This window comes from Accipiter gentilis, chromosome 33 (genome assembly GCF_929443795.1).
Source record: "Accipiter gentilis chromosome 33, bAccGen1.1, whole genome shotgun sequence".
Taxonomy (NCBI): domain Eukaryota; kingdom Metazoa; phylum Chordata; class Aves; order Accipitriformes; family Accipitridae; genus Astur; species Astur gentilis.
In genome coordinates this window covers 4,718,609-4,731,439 of record NC_064912.1, presented here as the reverse complement: position 1 = coordinate 4,731,439, position 12,831 = coordinate 4,718,609, and the positions used below count along the sequence as shown (strand labels likewise).

At 37.5% G+C, this 12,831-nt stretch overlaps 1 protein-coding gene across 14 annotated transcripts in view; it reads right to left on the bottom strand.

The window, feature by feature from the left end:
* RBFOX1 (RNA binding fox-1 homolog 1) overlaps positions 1-12,831 on the bottom strand; it is a 1,352,985-nt gene that overhangs the window by 841,095 nt on the left and 499,059 nt on the right. Inside the window, exon 1 of one of the 14 annotated variants that reach the window (XM_049791541.1) lies at positions 8,915-8,931. The exons of the other annotated variants lie outside the window; for them this stretch is intronic. The gene's annotated coding sequence lies outside the window, so the exon portion shown is untranslated. Of the gene's footprint in view, positions 1-8,914; positions 8,932-12,831 lie in introns of those variants that run through there. 14 annotated transcript variants of the gene reach the window in all.

Here is a 12,831-nt window from a genome sequence, read left to right as displayed (position 1 = left end):
TCATATATACAGAGGCATTAATTGTTCTTCTGAAATACTTAATTTTCAGAATTTCTTTATGATAGATGTTTCCATTCTCACTATACAAACTTCATTGCATTACCACTTTTGCTGCAGAATCAACTCTAGTATTTTTTGAAAACTTACTTCCTTTTCAGGCACTTTTTGGCCAAAATGCTTGTTTTCCAAACGTATTTTTGTATGGAGAATTGCACTACCACAAATGATTGAAGAAACCTTTTGACACTTTGATAAACTTATCAAGCTCACCTACAGTTTTCTACAGACTCCCTTATTATTTTTTTTTTTTTTGGGGGGGGGTGCGGGCAGGGATGGAAGACATAAAGTGTGCTTTATCCATAATAGCCCACCAATTTACATGGTCCGCAAAAGGCCTTAACAAATTCATAATAATGGTTGAAAAAACGTGGCTATATTATGTAAGCCATCAAGAGGAGAAACAATCCTGATTCTTCTCATTGGAAGATGAAGTATTTTAAAGACATGTTGGCAGAGACCTCTAAAGATGTGCAATCAGTGCTCCAAATCTTTTTTGAAAGTTATAGTCAAAAGAAATTCAGATGAGGTTTTCCGTTTTAGCCAACATTCCTAAACGTTTCATTTGGATTATACTAACATTATCAATCTTATAAGTTTGAGCATTAAACTTTAGTTTATGCAATAGCCCTGGGAAAAAAAATAATTTTGAAGAGATTTAAGATTTTCTTGTTTTTAAATGTGAAATGAGAAGTCTCTAAACAAATTATGTTAGCAAAATTATCACAACCACTAGACAAGTACATTCCTCGTAGTAATTTAAAATATTTTTTAAATTTAATTCCAGTTGTCACATATAGTATTATGTGCATTTTGTAATCATGCATCTCTAATCAACTTTAGATCCCAAATTACATTAGTCTGGAAAGTTTTAAGCATTTAACTGTACACAAACATGAGCCAAACCCTTTGCAGAAACATGGAAGCATATTTAGTGCAATGTAATTGCTGAAATACAGGCTGATCTTCCCTTATCCAGGCTACAAGGAATAATAAATATCCTTTAAATTTTAATCAAAAGAATTGTATAAAAAGACTTTGGAAGCACTCCTCCAAACACTAAAAAAACCAGGAAACTAAAATTACTATAGAACATCAGGAGAAAGACTATGTATTTTGGTTAGAAAAAGTATTATTTGAAATCCAATTACTTTTTATTTTAATGATAATACACAAATATTATTAAAGAAAAAAACCCTTAAAGCTAAAGAAAACAAAGTGGGCCACTTGCCTTAGAAACACATATGGGAAGCCAAATGGAAGTTAACGTTATCTAACCAGCTGGAAATCTAAGGCAGAATAAGCATCAGTTCTTACAAAGAAATCTTTATCATCTGCTGCTTGACCCCACTGAGGAGACGGACATCGCAATATCATGTGTGTACTAAGCAAATCTCCACGCAGCTTCTCTGTCCCATAAAGTAGAGCATTTCAGCACCTTTGTGATGGCTCAGTTTCCGAGCATGGAAGAGGTCATTCATGTGTGTAACCATGGTTCTGTGACTATACCTATCTACTGACTAAAAATCTGTAGATTTAAACACCAACTACAACAGGTGCCAAGAAACAAACATTCCCCCCCTATCCACATCATTGCAGCATTTACTTTGGCTCTTTATATTAGTGTATGACTGCTTGCACGCTCAGTGAAAGAGCAGACTGCACTAAAGTTAAAGTCAGAAGTGTCATTAATTTGTCACTCTCCCCCCCCCCGCCCCCCCTTTTCAGTTGACAATTAGCTTTGCTATATAACCTGAATTTTAATACCAAATTACAAGAGCACTATGTAAGTGACATACTCTAAACCACATACTTTCTCTTTTCTTTTAGTTTATCTGCTTTGACAGAAGAGGACTCTTTGGAACCAGCTAGTGAGTCTCCCAAATATGAAGCAGTAACCCAAATGTCAATTACTTTTCCAACAGTAGACAAATTGCTGGCACACTAATGCAATTTAAGGAGAATAATTAGATAACAGGACTACAGAGTGTACCAGGTGACAGCGTTTCTGAGATAATAGAATCTAGTGTTCTACTTCTTAAATATTAACATCATTCCATCTCAGTCAATCAGTTTATGGTAATATTAAAAGGGCAAAGCAAATTCCTTTTATTGCTAATAATATTGTGCTTCTCCAACATTAGCTTTGAAGGTCAGCAATTTAAGGGGTCAAAACTTAATTATATTTTTTCTGTTTTATTTACTTTTCTTTTTTAATCTCTTTGAAGTCTTTTTTTTATTATAGAGATTTTAAGGCACTTGATTAAAAAACTGAACCTCTTGAAATCTCACTTCGCTGTGCTCAATACAAAGGAGCCAGTTTCATCACAACTCAAGTAATCTTTTTATTATTCCCATTTAGAAATTCCCAAACTTTTCCTACAATCACATTCTATTATAATTGCATTCTTCTGTAAGTGGTTCGGTTAACTGTATGTTAGGTAATATAAGATGCCATGACACATGTCTAAGATTTTTCAAAATAAATGCACTCAAGTGGCTCTCCATAATAATTCCAGGCAGAAGAAAGCTCCTTGCTTTAGTCGTAAGTACCCAGATCAGTACATTCCTCTTTACATCAGGAATTTATATTAGAATATGATTTTCTTTCCCCCACCCCCCATTAGTCAGCTGTGGGACATTGGATGGACAGTGAATTAATTTTCAACTAAGTCTCTGTAATTCTGGGCACCAGACTTCCTTTCATCCACAAAGCTCATCTTCACTGACATACTGAAATAGCTCTACCCTGATCAGAAAGACCAACTCTAGGACAAGAGAGTAATTCACCCTGAATGATGTTTAGCCTCTCAACTGAGACACCGAAATGAATTAAAGAATGAAAATTTTTATTCCTTGTTTGTTTTTTAAGTTTTCAAGTGAATAAAGACAGAAGTTTAATCATAATACAGACCATGAGAAACTCTGTGTTTCTAAATACACTTTTTCCCACCCTAAAAGAAAAGCTTTAAGTGCTTTATTAAGAACTGGCCAAATCAACAGACTTCCAGAAATTTTTGTGTCAGTCTCCCAAAGCCATGCTTATATTCTTCACTAAAAAAAAAAAAACCCCAACAAAAAAAACCCCAACCAAACCAAACCAAAACAAAAAAGCCTTACGAAATACAAAGTTTTAAATATTCTGAAGTATTTGATAACAGACATCTGGAAAGGTTGCAGTGAATTGTACAGTTCTGGTCCTTGAGTCTACAGCATTTCTATTTGGGAAATATTCAGCCTGAGTATCATGACATACTGCTTTTCTATATGCTGTGGGGTGAGGAAAGAAGAAGAAAAACCAGCAAAACTGAGATAAATCTTTACTAGGACTGTGGGTTCTGTCAGCACCCAAAACTGAGGAGTACTGCCCATGCATCATTGCAGTACCTGCTAAAAGACAGCCCTTTTGCACTTTTTGTCATATACAAGTATTATTTTTCTTTCTCTAGTGTACCATTGCCTACATTGTAGCAGATGACAATGATAATTAACTATCCTCACTGTAATTTGTTACCCTACCGACACCGATAGTAGTATACAAGGCATTGCCTGTACTTTTTCAGTTAATCCAAAACCCTGATACTCAAATGCTAATTAAAAAAAAAAAAAAAAAATCGATTACTACCTGATAGAGCTATATAATCTCCACTCATGATTCCCTTATTTCTCCATGTGGATTTTGCCTATATTAGGGAAAGAGACCTGTGGATATCTGAACATACTATCCTGACATAACCCTAGTATTTCTTTCCCACAGAAAAATTCTTGGGTTTTTTGACTGGCAGTGAATATGGTTCTGCAAAACTAGCAATATAAATGCATGTAGCATTCTGATGATTTGGGTATCGGAGTAGTCACCTCTGACAAACAGGCAATAAGACATGCATGATCCTCAGCCAGAACAACCAAAACCCTAAAAAACCACACCTTGTGTATTATCTGTGATAGAGCCATGACTTCATCTTCCAGGGTCAAACTGAAATAAAGTCTCTTTGGAAATAATAAAACTGCTAACACACATACAAAGTAGTGCACCATTAACAGGTAGAAAAAATCTGGACTTACTTGTTACTACTGTAATCACAATTAGAACTCACATTTGACTTAAAAAGAGACTAAACCAGTCATGTTCTTTGTACAGGTGGCAAATAAGAAAAGTCTTGGAGATGAATACTCAGCTCCAGTTTCTCTGCAATTCGTGCCTCTCCTTAGCTGTATCTATTTTCTGTTCATCATATAGTTCATCAGTACAATTCTTTGCCCACAGAACATTTTGAGGAAAGTGTGTATTCAAGTAAGTAAACAAACACATTCTCAAGTCCATGGGGCCTGATGGGATTCATCCCAGAGTTCTGAAGGAGCTAGTGCATGTTATGGCAGGACCCCTCTCTATCACCAACCTTGTTTTGGCAGTCTGGGGAGGTCCCTGCTGACAGGAAGCTAGCCAATGTTATTCCAATCTATAAAAGGGGCATGAGGGAAAACACCCAGAGAACTACTGACCTGTTAGTCTAACCTCAGTTCCTGGAAAAATTATGGAGAAGATTATACTGGGTACTATTGAAAGGCATTTAAAGAATGATGCAATCGAGAAGCACAGTCAACATGGGTTCACGAGAGGAGAGTCCTCTTTAAATGCTTTGATAACCTTCTATGGTAGGGTCACCTACCTAGTGGACAAAGGGAAGGTGGTGAGTGTAGTTTTTCTGCATTTCAGTAAGGCTTTTGATACCGTCCCTCACAGCATCCTTCTGGGCATGTTGTCCAACTGTGGGACAAGCAGGTTTACCGGCTGAAGAACTGGCTGAACGGCAGGGCTCAAAGGGTTGTAGTGAACGGGGCTACATCTAGCTGGTGACTGATCACCAGCAGTGTTCCTCAGGGCTCAGTTCTAGGGCCACTTCTGGTCAGTATCTTTACCAATGATCCGATGCAGGAGTTGAATGCACCATTAGCAAGGATGCAGATGACACCAAACTGGGAGGTGCTGTTGACTGTCTTGAGGGACAAGAGGCCTTGCAGAGGGATCTAGATAAATGGGAGCATTGGGCTATGATTAATGGGATGAAATTTAACAAGTCGAAAAGCCAGATTCTGCACCTAGGATGGTGGGGCACAAGTGTAAATTGGGAGAGGAGTAGCTTGAGAGCAGCCCTGCAGAAAGGCATCAGCAGGTGCTGGTCGACAGCAAGCTGAATATGAGTCAACAACGGGCCCTGGCAGCCAAGAGGGCAAACCACATCCTGGGGTGCATTAAATACAGCATGACCAGCCAGTCAAAAGAGGCGATTATCCCGCTGTATCCAGCACTGGTGCAGCCTCACCTCAAGTACTGTGTGCAGTTCTGTGCTCCACCATTTAAAAAGGATGTGAAGGTCCTTGAATGCATCCAGAGGAAGACAACAAAGCTGGTGAAAGGCTGGAAGGCATGTCCTGTGAGGAGTGGCGAAGGACTTTGGGCTTGTCTAGTTTGGAGAAAAGGAGGCTGAAGGGCAACCTCATTGCTCTCTACAGCTTCCTGATGGGCAGAAGTGGAGAGGGAGGTGCTGAGCTCTTCTCCCTGGTATCCAGTGATAGGACATGTAGAAATGATTCAAAGCTGTGCCTGCGGAGGTTCAGACTGGACATTAGGAAGCATTTCTTTACCGAGAGGGTGGTCAAACACTGGAACAGGCTTCCTAGAGAGGTGGTCGATGCCCCATGCCTGTCAGTGTTTAAGAAGCATTTGGACAATGTCCTTAACACCATGTTTTGACTTGGCCAGCCCTAAATTGGTCAGGCAGTTGGACTAAACGATCGCTGTAAGTCCCTTCCAACTGAAATAGTCTAGTCTAGTCTAAACTTGGGCAATGCATCAATATACTACACCTCTGCTAGCAACAAAAACTATGCTACACATACTGTATATGCTGTAGCTGTGGAAAAACACACAGATCCAGCCTTCAAATTGCTTCCAAAAATCAACCACAACCAACACCTGAAAAAACAGAGGTTTGCATGTCTAGAACTATGGAATCAGCCAGCTTTGATAAACACACCATTAAATTGTCTAAGCTGTTGAAATTATCCTTATTTCCTGTGTCTATTTTGCCATTGGCAGAACGGAGCTAGCATTAACAAAAGCTTCTAAATTAGACCAATGATAACTATGCAAGACAGACAAAAAAAGGTGAACAAAACCTGATAGAAGACAACCACTGGAATTAGCTCACAATCCTGCCTCCCAAACTATTGATCATCTCAAGAGATAATGATCCTCTCAATATACAACCCCTTCCTTCATTTTCTCCTTTTAAATCCTACTGTAATCTTCTCTGTGCAATGCTGTATACAAAATATGTGTTATTCTGGAAAGCTGAGCCCACCAGCTGTTATAATAACTGATAATGTTTCTTTAAAAGACTCTGTCTGCTCTTCCCAAACACATATTCCACAACTCAACTCCCCATTTCTGCACTGTTATCGAGTTATATCCCTGCACTGCAGTAAGAACGATTAAGCAAACCAGCTCAGAGTTAGAAGTGGCACTGCTGTATCTGAACCACTCAGTTCCAGGCAAATGCAGGCGTCATTCTCCCAGGACCTCAGCTGGGGGCTGGGCAAAGCTCTACCCACCCTGCTCTGGATATAAGTGCCCGCTCAGGGGTAGCTCAGGTACCCCCTATGGCACTGCATTATACCATAGATGTGGATGTGGGAGCATCCTAGGACAGGCTCACAATGTGCAAAATAGATCAGACTTATAGAGAAGGTAGGGAAAATAAAGACAGTCGTCCCCCGTCCCCCCCCCCCCCCAAAAAAAAAAAAAAAAAAAAGGAAATTACAGAAGAGACTAGGAAAGGGGTACTTCTGTGTGGAGAATAACCAAGTGTTGATAAATGTTTATAGCCCCGTCATGCGTAATTTTGAATCTACTGCTTTTGTAAGTGACAAAAAGAAAAAGAAGTGGAAGAGACAGCAGGAAGCCACAAAAAAAGTTACCAGGACAGCAATTAGAAAAGGGACACTTATAAGGTATAATAAAGAGCAATAGGTATTAACAACACATTATATAATTTTTTTTTTTTAAAATTTGTATCATTCCTTCAAATAGCTGACCCCAAATATCTACAGAAAACACAGTAATTGATACTATTCCCTTCAAAATAAGCAGACTGAACCCAACAGACAACCCTTCCATGAGCTGTTTTCAGTTCCATATGTATTAAGACTGATCAATCATAATTCACTCCTTTAAGTACAAGGGGTTTCTTAGTTCTTTGGGATATAAGAAAATACTCTTTTGGACAATGAAAAATTCTATTTTATTCTTCTTCCCGCTCCTTTTCCCCCAACCCCTACTCTGTGGCCCAGAATAATGAGAATCGAATATAAGTGAAATGAAGGGACTTCCACCTACTTCTAGAAAGAAAATAAACTCTTTTTTGTAATCCAACATCTCATTTCAAAAAGGAAATAGCTTCAAGACTTGCTTGCTTTTAAAAGTATATGTCTGATTCTATGATAGCAGTCTGCAAAAGAAAATCACACTCCTTAAAATGAAACAGTCCTAGATTTATGATGTTTTCAGTATTTTCCCTACCTCATGATCTCTTTTGTTTCAATAATTTCATAAATAACTTTTTTCATTAAATACTCCTCTTTTCTGTCTCTAAAGTGAAGAATGTAAATTTTTCTTCATTCTATGTTTATAAAAGCATAAACAACTGTAGTCTATTTTTAGAGGTCTCTGTAGTCCTACATACTATACATACTCTCAAGTCCTCCCTGGCTATTCAGTTCTGAAATCATAAAACTTCTCTAGAAATAAAAAATAATAGATGCCTTCATACATAAGAGTTATGTCAAGGATTTAAGTTGTGCTTACCTTTGCAAACATATTCTTTCATTTTGGTCTTTTCCTGAAAATAATTAAAACAATATTGCCAAAGCATATTCAGAATGATACGCCGTATAACTAACAGAACAAATAAGCAAGTTAGAATGCCACTTCTTAATTTGGCTTTATTTTAGAATAAATCCAAATATGATGTATCCCACTGGGTGTTTCAGTTTCTCTGACATATTGCAATTGGGATTTACATCTTCTGTGCTGAGGTAAGTTGGTTTAATTGCTTCTACAATGATATTTGTTAGTTCTGCATAATATTTCTTTCAGTGAACACACAGTGTTTTCCATACTCATTTCTTTGTTCTCCATTGTTGTTTCTCGTGTACTTCATGGAATCACAGAATGGTTGAGGCTGGAAGGGTCCTTTGGAGATCATAGTCCACCTCCCCTGCTCAGGGCAAGGTCAACTAGAGCAGTGCTTTAACAAACCAAGCAAGTTTCAAATATAAAAATCTCAAAAAAAAATCTGAGTATAAAAGAAATCAAGTGAGAGAACACCACAGCTTAAGGTGCAAGGATATTCATGGGAAAGATACTGAGGATATTGTAACTGATAGACTTTGTGTGAGTGCAGGACTAAAATGTCTACCTTCCCTCTCTACAGCACTTGATTGCACAGAAATGCTGTTGCCTGTAGCTGACGGGAAACCCTGCAGCAATTTGAGGTGTTATTTAAAAACTAGCTGTCAGTGTCTTTCCTAGACAGGAAAAAGAAAAAAGAAAGGGGGGGGAAAGAGGGGTGGGGGGAGGTAGACAGAGAAGAAAAATCTATTTAGTTCAGTAATTGACCAAAGAAAATAGCAGCAGGACTAATAGGGAAAATATAAATATTTAGGAAAAAAACCTTTTAATTAATTTCATAATGTTGTTTTGAGAAACCACATAGGCATATGCCACTAGAAAAATACATCACAAGGAAAGATGACAAAAGTAGTAGTTTCTCCAGTGTAATAGCAAACAACTTACTTGGCTTTCAGGAACGCAGAATGACTGAAGAAAGGAACTGGAAAGAAAAAGAATATCAGGATTCTGAAAATCTATGACAGAGAAAAGAGGGAGAGACAATAATGGATGGTTGCAAGATGAGATGATAAAATGGTGAGTACAGAGGAGAACAAGATGACACAGTGGGAAAACAAAACAGGGATCAGGGTTTACAGATGAATCTGAGTCCAGAATTTATGGAATTATTGTCGTAAGATGAAAAAGGGGATGGCACACACAAATAAGGAGAAAAGCCAGTGACTTCAAAACATAAAAGAAGGTAACAGCTGTTCTCCTGTTTCACTAAGTTGGATCATTTACCACATCCATATTTCAAATAGTAATTAATTAAGTTGTGCTGGAGCCAACAACAGCAGGGACTCTTTATTAATGAATGCATAGATCAGATAAACAACTGTACTGAAGATGAATTTTACTAGTAAACTTCAGCATTACCATTTCCTGTAAGAATAAAGATGCATAAAAAGTGTCTCTGAAGGCTTTAAAGGTATAAAAAGTAAGAATTCAGAAACTATTTTAATCAGTAATCAAAAGCATTTCTATGTGATCACAACTGAATGATTCAAAAGAACTATCAAGTTTTGCTATACTTCATGGATACATGGATAACATTTTAGCATTTGGGAAAAAAAAACCAAACAAAAAAACAAACCACCCAACAAAAAGCACCCCCTTCCCCCAATCCAAACAAACAAAAAAATATTTTTTTTTCTATACTAAGCTGTAGTAAACTGGAGCCCTGAGCGCTTTTCTGAGAACAATCAGAACTCACCGGCTGCTATTCAATATGCAAACAAGTCTAATTATTCTATCTCGCTTGTACCAAAATGTTTGACTTGTGTTAGAGATAGATTTTCATATTTTACTGTAAGTAATGATGGACTCTGGAATACTGCATGTACATGTTTTGCTGATCCATTTCAAAGTTCCAAATAAATACAAGAAATGTACACACAGACCTACTTCTCAGGAGATGGGATAAGCAACCTTCCATCAAAAGCATCTTCTCAGCTTGAAACAGCCCAGCTAGAGTCTTTGCACTGTGTCACTATTCAGTATACGTGGGCATCACTCCCTTCTTCAGGCAATAGTTGCTCCCTTTTTTTTTTTTTTTGGAATAAGGTTCTACTTTCTTGATCAGAAAACTAAGTTTAGCTGTAGGCTGCTACTCATTCCTTTGTTAAGCATTCTTTAACATACTCAGTATCTTAAAATTTATTCATCATTAAGCAGGAGTTTGGATACTAAACTGTTTTTATAGTTTCTCTCCAAGTTTTCCTGATCCTAAGTACGAGCATTTAAATCACCCATAAAGGTCAAAGAAACAGTCATATGGGGGGGGGACGACGACGACACGTGGAATTGCTTAGTCATCTAAGCACAGTACCCAACTACCCAAAGCAGAAGCAAGAAGCACAAGAGAACCATGTCTGTCTATCTTTCTGAACAAATCTATTTCAAATTTTGGAGGAAATAAGAAGCAAGAAGAACAAGTAAGTCACTTTGTAGCTCAAAGTAGGAGAAAAATTTGTGAAGCCATACAACTGAGAGACTGTGATGAATCAGAAGTTCATCTTTTCCATCCACTTCGGGGTGCCTACGGTACAGTAGGGCAGAAACAAGAATTCCTACTTTGCCCTTAGCTTGGCACAAAAATAACCCAACAACCTGCACACACAGTTTCACAGCACACAATTGTCTGTACTTTCCTTCATTTCTGTTCTGTGTAGCTTTACACACAAGACTTGCTACTCTATTTTTCTTGTAACAAAGCATTTCTCTGCATTATTCTTTCCTAGTATCAACCTGTATTTATTAATTGTCAATTTACTTTATGCTATCTGCAACAATTCCTAGTATAATCTGATCAGTAAAAATCTACTTATTATTAGTGGCATTTCTCATGTAACTTTCATCAAGATTATTAGCATTTGTATTTTATCAAGACTAAGACACTCTAACCACGATCAAAGTTCCTGTATCAGCACAACACATTAGTAATTTAAGACAGTCCTGCCCTGACTGTAGAGGTGAAGTGTCACTCTGATTCCTTTTTTACAGGTGGAGAATTGTGACACAGTAATCAAGCGATCTACCTGAGGAAGCCAGGGTTGCTGTTAGAGAGATTAGATTGAAATGTATTATCCTTGACACCTAGGTAAGTACTCACATGACAAGCTTGTGGAGAATACTGGATATCTTCACCTTTCTGCAAGAAAACTGAATATAATCTAAATAGATTTATACCATCTGTCTCTTGAAATAAAATGGATAAGAATCCATCTTTGCTAGGTTACATCTACTATTGCCTACTTTTCGTTATACTTCTAACGCTAAACTGTAAAAGCTGGACACAATGTATAAAACACAATGCTCCATTTTTAATCAAATACTAGGTAATTAAAATATTTGTTATTATCCTTTGAGACTGCACAGTAACACCCATCAGTATCAAACCCTCACTTAGTACCCAACCACTGTACAAAAATGGAAATTCCGGCAGACTTGATGCAGAGTATTTATAGCAAACTTTGTGAGAGAACTACTAGCTAGACTAATCCTTGCCTTGACATTTTGGAATATGGGATTAGAACTATCTGTAATCACTTTCTTATGAGACACAACATTGGTTAGGTGGCAGTAGAAAAGGGAAGTATGTGCATTCACTGATAAGCAACCAGAAGCTCATTCTTGTTACTTTCACCCATCTTTTCTGTTACTGCAGATCATCTCCAAGTTCATTCAGTGCTCAGTGATGGAAATACATCCTCTAGCTAGGAAATCAAAAAGACCTTCCCAGAAAACTATGAAAATAGAATCACTGCTGACTTGCACAGTGTGTCATGTTTATGACTACACAAGTCTCTTGTAGGTACATGAAAATACATATTTGGTACATTAAAATGCACACATACATGCACTCACACTCATAATCTATGTATGGTAAAGAAAATATATTGATCATCAGTTCGGTATAGTGCACTTTCTTTTATCAGTATAATAAAATTTTTATGATAAAAATCTGCCTAAAGAAGCACAAAAAACCACTGGCCAGAATGGGACTTCACATGCACTTTTCAGCATGATATTTTCAGAGTATACCCATGTCAGCTTTCTACTTCAAGGTGTCAGAACTAACACAGCACAGGTTCAAAGATCTACAGATCTTAAAACTAACAGACCTAGTGCAAACCTTTCCTTAAAAACAATAACAGGGAAAACCAATGCAAACTACCTTCTCAAAGTCCTCTCAACATCCAATACTCTTTGTCTGGGTGTGTAAAACAAAGAAAAATTTCATTAGAGGACAAGAAATTATAACACAGTTTGAAGGGAAGATTATATATGGGTGTAGATATGTATGCATATGTAAGAATATACATACACACACATCATCAGGTTTTTGGTTAACAGTTTTTCAGTTCAGTTCTTCACTCACTGAGTTTCATACAACTTAAAGCTGTAATTTCTTTCATTTCCCATGTAGTCAATGTTGCCCTTGATAATTCCAGTCTATAGGGTAGGGAGGTAGATCTGTCTTGAGCTGCTGGAAGGAATGCTACCTTGTCTAACCATGCGACTTTATTGCCAAAATTCAATGACTTCAAGTTTTCTCCCTGAGTTCATTCCACAGTGGAGAACTGGGTTGCAAGGTGTGTTTTTTTCTTTCTCTTTCCTTTTATTTCAGTAATATTTAATTATATTACTCTGAAAAACACCACTAGAATAAACCGCACTGTCGTGGTTTAACCCCAGCCAGCAACTAAGCACCACGCAGCCGCTCACTCACTCCCCCCCACCCAGTGGGATGGGGGAGAGAATCGGGAAAAAGAAGTAAAACTTGTTGGTTAAGAATGGTTTAATAGAACAGAAAAGAA